The sequence below is a fragment of the Triticum urartu genome, chromosome 3A (genome assembly GCF_056163025.1).
Source record: "Triticum urartu cultivar PI428250 chromosome 3A, HENAU_Tu73, whole genome shotgun sequence".
Classification (NCBI taxonomy): Eukaryota; Viridiplantae; Streptophyta; class Magnoliopsida; order Poales; family Poaceae; genus Triticum; species Triticum urartu.
Window position 1 is genome coordinate 436,303,546 of NC_141875.1, and position 8,173 is coordinate 436,311,718.

An 8,173-nucleotide genomic window follows, 5' to 3' on the forward strand; every position below is an offset into this window, starting at 1 on the left:
ATAATTTTTATCATACAGACAAAATAGGGCAGTCCCCGAGCTCGTCTCGGGGGCCCCGAAGTCTTGGTACTTTAATACAAAAGGTAGCGTGGTACATACTGCATCAACTGTAAAATCTTCGGAGAAGATTTGTGTTCCATGGCCGCTCTGTCTCCTTGACGGAGTCATCCCTCTTGCGTGCTCGGGGCTTCTGAGCATCGATCAGGTAGTAGGAGTCGTTGCCTAGTACTTTGCTGATGATGAAAGGGCCTTCCCAAGGCGGCGACAGCTTGTGCTGGCTGGCTGTTCACTGGATCAGCCGGAGCACAAGGTCGCCTTCTTGGAAAGATCTTGGCCTGACCTTCCTGTTGTGGTATCGGCGCAGGCTCTGCTGGTAGATGCTGGACCGGCTGAGTGCCAACAGCCGGCCCTCTTCCAGCAAATCGACACCGTCTTGTCGTGCTTCTTCTGCTTCCTCCTCGGTGTACATGGTGACTCGTGGGGAATCGAACTCTATGTCCGTTGGGATGACGGCTTTGGCACCGTAGACGAGGAAGAAGGGCGTGAAGCCGGTTGACTTGTTTGGAGTCATGCGCAGACTCCAGAGGACGGCTGTCAGCTCGTCGAGCCAGCAGCCAGCCGAGCGCTCTAGAGGCTCGATCAATCGAGGCTTGATGCCGGATAGGATGAGGCCGTTTGCTCGCTCCACTTGGCCGTTTGACTGCGGGTGGGCGACGGACGCTAGGTCTAGTCAGATGCCCTGTGTTGCGCAGAAACGGGCCAAGGCACCTTTGGCAAAATTTGTGCCGTTGTCGGTGATGATGCTGTGTGGTATGCCGTACCGAATTGTGATATTGGTGATGAAGGTCACGACAGTCAGGCCGTTCAGTTTCTTAATTGGCTTTACTTCCACCCACTTGGTGAACTTGTACACTGCGACAAGTAGGTGAGTTAGACCACCTCGTGGTGTCTTGAACGGTCCCACCATGTCTAGACCCCAAACTGTGAAAGGCCAAGCAATAGGGATGGTCTTGAGCGCGGAAGCCGGCTGGTGCGGCTTGGAGCTGAACTTCTGGCACCCCTTGCATTTTTGGACCAACTCCTTGGCCTCTTCCAAGGCAGTCGGCCAAAAGAAACCGTGCCGAAAAGCTTTAGCGACGAGTGCTCTTGAAGCCGCATGATGGCCACATTCGCCTTGATGGATGTCTCTGAGGATCGCCTGGCCTTTGCTCTGGCTCTACGCAGCGCTGGTAGACACCAGTGACGCTGCGCCTGACCAGCTCTCTATTGATTATGGTATATGCTGCCGCCCGGCGTTGTACTTGCCGAGCTGAGGTCTCATCAGTTGGTAGCTCTTTGTTCACCAGGAATTTGAGGATGGGCTAGGCCCATGAGGGTGCTGCTATTTCATCGGCTATCAGAACTGCGACTTGGACGAGGGCGGCTGGGCTGGGAGGCGGCGGGCTGGAGTCAACAACCGCTTGCTGGGCTGATGAAGTCCCCAGGCCGACTGGCGCGGTCCTTGGGCCGAGTTCTGGAATCTTCGAGTCCATCACCGCAGTCCCCGGGCCGGGCTTGATTGTGGCAGTTTTGGAGTCGCTCGCCAAAGTCCCCGTTCCGACTACCGGAGCTCTGGAGTCGGATCCGCCGTCTTCGGGAGGAGCCGGTAGGAAGATGGAGTCTGATTCTGGTGAAGGCTTGACAGACGGCTTGAGGAGGCATTGAAGGGCGACGCCAGATGGTATTGCTTGGCGGGTAGAGCCGATTCGTGCCAAGGCGTCTGCTTGGTCGTTGTCGTTTCTTGGCACATGGAGGAACTCGCACCCTTCGAAATACCCACTGAGCTGCTGCACGAGGAAACGGTAGCTCGCCATTTTTGCGTCTTTCGCGTCCCAGTCGCTAGATGACTGCTGGACCACTAAGTCCGAGTCGCAATAACACAGGATCCGGCGGATGCCAAGTTCTTTGGCAAGCCGGAGCCCGTGAATGAGCACCTCGTACTCGGCCACGTTGTTGGAGGCGGCAAAATGGATTTGTAGTGCATATTTGAGCTTGTCGCCTTTGGGAGAGGTGAGGACGACGCCGGCTCCCAAGCCGGTGCGCATCTTGGAGCCGTCGAAGTGCATCCGCCAATGGGTGGAGTCAGGCGCCGGAGGCAGGTACTGGGTCTCGGCCCAGTCGACGAGGAAGTCGGCCAGTGCTTGTGATTTGATAGCGGTGCGGGGCTGGTAGTAGATGGTGTAAGGAGCCAGCTCTATGGCCCACTTGGCCACTCGACCAGAGGCATCTCGGCTACCGATGATCTCGGCAAGTGGAGCCATGCAGACCACTGTGATTGGATGCTCTTGAAAGTAAGGCTTCAATTTCCTGGCAGCAAAGTGCACGCCATAGCACATCTTCTGGTAGTGGGGGTAGTTCTGCTTGGAGGTCGACAGTACCTCGCTCAGGTAATATACTGGTCTCTGGACAGGTAGCGCCTTGCCTTCCTCCTTGCGCTCTACTACAATGACTGTGCTGACTACTCGGCTGGTGGCGGCGATGTACAAGAGCATAGGTTCCTTGGGAGTCGGAGCCGCCAGGACAGGTGGAGTAGTCAGCATCTTCTTCAACTGGTGGAAAGCTTCGTCCGCCTTATGGTTCCACTCGAAAAAGTGGTCTTCTTCATGAGTTGGTATAAGGGGAGAGCTTTCTCGCCCAGCCGACTGATGAATCGGCTGATGGACGCCAAGCAGCCGGTGAACTTCTGCACATCCAACAGTCGGCTAGGTACCTCCATTCTCTTGATGGCCTTGATTTTTACTGGCTTGCATTCTATGCCGCGTTCAGAGACCAGGAAACCTAGCAGCTGGCCGGCTGGTACTCCGAAGACACACTTCTCGGGGTTGAGCTTGATCTGGAACCGGCGCAGGTTCTCAAAGGTCTCCTTGAGGTCTTCCAGCAATGTTCCTCGCTTTTCCGTCTTCACCACCATGTCGTCCATGTAAACGTGGGCGTTCTCGCCGAGCTGCTTGAGGAGGCACTTCTGCATGCAACGCTGAAAGGTGGCCCTGCATTCCTCAAGCCGAACGTCATGGTGAGGTAGCAGAATGCTCCAAACAGCGTGATGAAGGCGGTCTTCAATCTGTCAGCCGAGTTCAGCTTGATCTGGTGATATCCTGAGTACGCATCCAAGAAACTCAACAGCTCGCATCCGGCTGTGGAGTCTATCACCTGATCAATTCTCGGCAGAGCAAACGGGTCCTTGGGGCAGGCCTTGTTGAGGCTCGTGTAGTCAATACACATTCGCCATTGCTTGTTCTTCTTTAGCACCAGGACCGGATTTGCCAGCCACTCCGGGAAGAAAACTTCCATAATGAAGCCGGCTACTAGGAGTCGGGCTATCTCTTCTCTGACAACTCTTCTCTTCTCTTCTCTTCTGATAAGCGGCGCAGGGGCTGCCTGACCAGCTTTGCATCAGATCGGATGTGTAACTTGTGCTCGGCGAAATCTGTCGGTACACCTGGCATGTCCTTGGGAGACCACGCGAAGATGTCCCGATTCTTACAGAGGAAATCGATGAGCTCGCCTTCCTATTTGCCGTCGAGGTTTGCACCTATGATGACGTACCTCTCTGGGTGCTCCGGATCCAAGGGTATCTTCTTTGTCTCTTTGGCCGGCTTGAACGATCCTTCGGCTTCCGACTCCTTCGGCTTCCGACTCCTTTGGGTCGGGCGATATCTCCGGCTGCTTGCCGGCCATCGCCACAACTCGCTTAAGGAGTCGCTTCTCGGCTGCAATCACCAGGGACTCAGCCAGCCGACTGCTCTCGGCCGCGCAAGCGGACGACTTCCGGTAGTCGCTGGCCACAGTCAGAATTCCCCTGGAACTGGGCATCTTCATCTTGAGGTAGGCGTAGTGGGGGACACCATGAACTTGGCCAAGGCGGTCCAACCAAGTAGCGCATGGTATGGGCTCTCAAGGTCCACTACCTCAAACCAAATAGACTCTCGTCGGAAGCGGTCTTTGTCCCCAAAGAGGACGTCAATCAGGATCTTGCCGATTGGTGAGCAGGAAAGCCCAGGGACAATGCCGTGGAACACAGTCCGGCTGTTCTGTAGCTGTCGCTGCTTGATTCCTAACTTCTCCATAGTGTCCTTGTACAGGATGTTGATGCTGCTGCCCCCATCTATCAGGACTCGCGAGAAACGCGCGGCCCGTTTGTCCGTGGCAAAGGTGGCGTCCAGGACCAAGGCGTAGGAGCCCGGACTTGGCATCACTTCTGGGTGGTCAGCCCTGCTCCAGCTGATGGGCCTCTCTGACCAGTGCATGAACTCTGGCGTCTCTAAGGCTACTGCGTTCACCTCTTGCCGCTGTAGCCGCCTGCTGCGTCGATCATCAGCCACACTGGTGAACACCATGTAGGCTCCGTGCTCTTCAGGGTACTCGTCTTGTATCGCGCCGACTAGCCTGACTGCCGGCTGCTGGGGTGGAGGCGGAGGCGGCTGCCCAGCAGGCGGGGGTGGCAGGAGGCCGTCTCCCTTGGTGATCCTGGTGAGCCAGTGGCACTTTCGGGTGGTGTGATTCGACGGCGTCGCGCCACTGTGGAACTTGCAAGGTCCATCCAAGGTCTGCTCATAGGAGAAGGCCGGCAACCAGTTTGGCTTGCCGCCTTTCTGTCGCTTGGGCGGAGGCTGCTCTTCTGGCTGCTGGGCTTCAACGGTCGCGACCTGCCGGCTGCTGGAAGCCGGCTGCGGGGCCTTGCGCTTGTTGTCGCCATGCTGTTGTCGCTGGCCGGCGTCTGCCACTGGAGTTCTTGGAGCCTAAGGAGCTACTTTGCCAGTCGTGCTGATTTGAATTATTGTCTTCATGGAGGAGTCGGTCGTAGCGTACTTGTCCGCTATGATCAGCAGCTCGTCGAGGGTTTCTGGCTCGTCGCAGAGGAGCTTGTGCTTGAGGAGGGTGCCTTCTCGGCACCCGGTTGTGAAGTACTCGATGGCCTACACCTCGTGCACGCCCTCGCAGGAGTTCCGGAGCTCAGCCCAATGCATGAGGTAGTCGCGAGTCGACTTGTCAGAACCTTGCACGCACAAGGAGAGCTGACGAGGCTTGGGAGGATGCTTGTACGTGCTGGTGAAGTTGCGGACGAACGCTTCGATGAAGTCGCCCCAGCTGTTGATGCTGCAAGGCTTTAGGCTGTTCAGCCACGTCTGGGCCGTGCCCTGGAGCATGAGCGAAACGTACTTTACGGTGATACGCTTGTTGCCGTTTGCTATGCTGACAGCCATGGAGTAGTCGACTAGCCAGTCTTCCGGCTTCATGGAGCTAGTATACTTGGGCGTGTCTCTTGGGAGCGTGAACCCTTTGGGAAAGGGCTCGTCCCGAATGCGGGGCCCGAAACAAGGCGGACCCAGCTCGTCTTCTTCTTCCAGCGCGAGGGACCGGTGAAGTCGGTCGATCCGGTGGCGGGCGTCATTCTCTCCAACTCCCTCTCGGCGGCCAAGGTGGTCACTGAGAGTCGGATGGTCAACAGGCGGCGGGGAGACTCGCCTCTCCCTGCGGGGAGGGGGAGGCGGACAGTCGTCCCGTCGTTCCACTGCTCTCGGGCGGCCGTCTCGGTCGTGCTCTATGGTGATCCGAGTCCGGCTGTGGCTGACAACCGGCTCCTTGTCCTTCCTCCCTCGGGCACCGCCAGTCAGCGTCCGAGACGTCGCGCCTTGATCTCGGTGCGGGTCGTCATTTGGCCGATGCGGCGCCTCCGTGTGGCAGCCGGCCTCGTTCTGCGCGGCGGCCGCGTCGAGGAGCCGCTGGACTCGCTCCATCATGAGGCGGCGCTCTTCACCCTCGAAATTGTCCAGCTCATCCGCCACTGCCTGGGCGGCTCAGATGTTCTCCGCTGGTGTGGCATACACGGGGCGGCTAGCCCCAAACAGGCTGGCGATGGCTACGCCGCGCTCCTGAATCGCGCCAAGGTAGCTAGGCCCTGTCGGGGCCGGCGAGCCGCCAACAACGTGATCCATCTCCCGCTGGTAAGCTTCTGACAAGCATCTCATGCTGGCTAGCTTCTTCGCGCCTTCAACAAGCTGAAGGCGGCGCGCTTCTAACGTCTCTGCGTCAACATCTTCCGGAATGGCACAGCTAGGTCTTGCAGCGCCGCGCCGAGTGAGTCGGGCGCCCTTCCACCAGGGAACTCGTCATGACTGATGACCAGCACCTCAGTGACGGTGCTCCCATCGCTCTCCGCGTGGGGGAGAGGTTCGTCGTAGACCACCACGTTGGTGGGGAACGCGTCGACCGACGCGGTGTCGGAGTCGACCAGCATCGGGTCGGCGGAGCCTATGGACTCCAAGTCTATGGCGGGCTCGCCGGAAATGTGGAGTTGATCGAGGAGGCCCGCGAGGAGGTTTTCGGGGCCGCCTGCGCCTGCGTCGGACGCAGGTTCGTCGGAGAGGCAGACCCCGCTGACAAGTTCGGCCAAGGAGCTGGCTGCGCAGGCGATCTCAACGCCGCGCAGCGCGTCGACGCAAACTTCGTCTGGCGTGCCTGGCTGGCTGCGCTCGCCAGGGACAAAAAGGGTTCCTGTCCAGAACAGATCTCCGGACGGCGGTGCACCAGGCCCCATGGTGGGCGCCAAATGTCGGGGGTTTGGTGCGACATATGCCAACGGGTGGCTTATCATGGTGGGGGCGAGTAGAACGTCGCCGGTGCCTGGAAACGGGATGAGGCGAAGACATGCATGCCGGCGAATCTTACCCAGCTTCGGGCTCTTCGGGGAGATAATACCCCTACTGCTGCTCTGCGGGGTCTCCGCATGATCACTATGGTCAAGGGTTTACACGGTTGCTCCTTGAGTTGTGTATGGTGGTAGGAGAGGGCAAGGCTAGCTCTCTCCCTCTATCTGGTGTGGTATAGAACTACTGGGATCCAACCCTTTGCATGGGTGCCCTGGGGGTTTATATAGGCCTACCCCCCAGGGGTACAATGGTAATTCGACTGGGTGCGGGCCCAGCTGTCAGTGCCTCCGACCTCCGACTTCTCTGCCGACTGTTCTGGTACGGAGCCGACAGGCCACGTCCGCCGCGGGCGGGTCTTGCCGGCTACTGATTACTGTAGCCGTGCTCCTGATGACGCAGGCTTGGTCATGGGGTCGTGGCAACAGCCCCGCCGCCTGGCGGGCGATCACTTTGGCCACTCCCCATCTTTTCTTGATTAATGGCGCGCGGGCCTCGGGGAAGGGCTCGGCCGACTCCCCCGGGCCGACTCCCGACGGGTCCGACTCACGATGCTCCCGCCGTCTCCCGAGGTCTCACTGGCTGGTGGGCCCTGCTGCCCCCAGGCCGTACAGACAAGCCATCGTGGGCGCAGGACCAGGTACTGTGGTGTTGATGTCAGGGCCGGCTGGGCAAAGTGCCACGCCACAGGGAGATCTTCCCAAGTACGGCGCGCTGTAGCCATGCCTGCCCTTGGTAAGGGGCGGGGAGTGGGCTTCATTGTAGCCATGCCCCTGCCCCGTCCCCCTCGATGAGGTCACGGTTTGTTGGAGTCGCCGGCCGACTCCCCAAAGCCGGCTTCTCTGGAAGTCACCCCTGGGACTCAGCCGTGTGCGGGCAGTCGGCCGCCTCGCCGTAGACTCCCCAGGAGGCGGCTCTTCGCCCTGTGGTCTTGAGGGGCGCAACCTGCCCCGATGTCTTGAAAGGTTATGGGGCTCGGGTTGGCCCCCGTGGCCCATTACTCCGATAGTGATCTTATTTCATTATAATAGATGCATTCAAATGGTGCATTCATTTATCTATAGATGTATTTAGTTTTTTAGCTGTTGAGGGGGTAAAACTGTAATTTCTCATGCGTTGCAAGTCCCACGACAGAGAGACATTAATTTACCATCTCCCTCACCACCACCTGTCAGAAAACCCCTCTTCCCCTGTCGCTCGCTCTCTCTCGCCCTCCGTCGCTTCGCTGCCTTCGTCGCCTGCAACTCCTCCCGATTTCTCCGCGCCTGTCCCCCGCCCTCGTGAGTGGAGTAACCGGCGCACGCCCCCGCTTCTATATCTCCCCCACGCCCCGCTCTCCCTCGCCCAGCCCGCTCTCTCCTGCTCCAAATCGAGGGCGGCAACTGCCTGCGCGGTTGCAAGGTGTGCGTGGCGTCATGGGGACTTGAAGAACCGCCGTGGATTCGTGCGTGCGGGGGTCGTCTGGAGAGGTACAAGTGCTGCCCCTC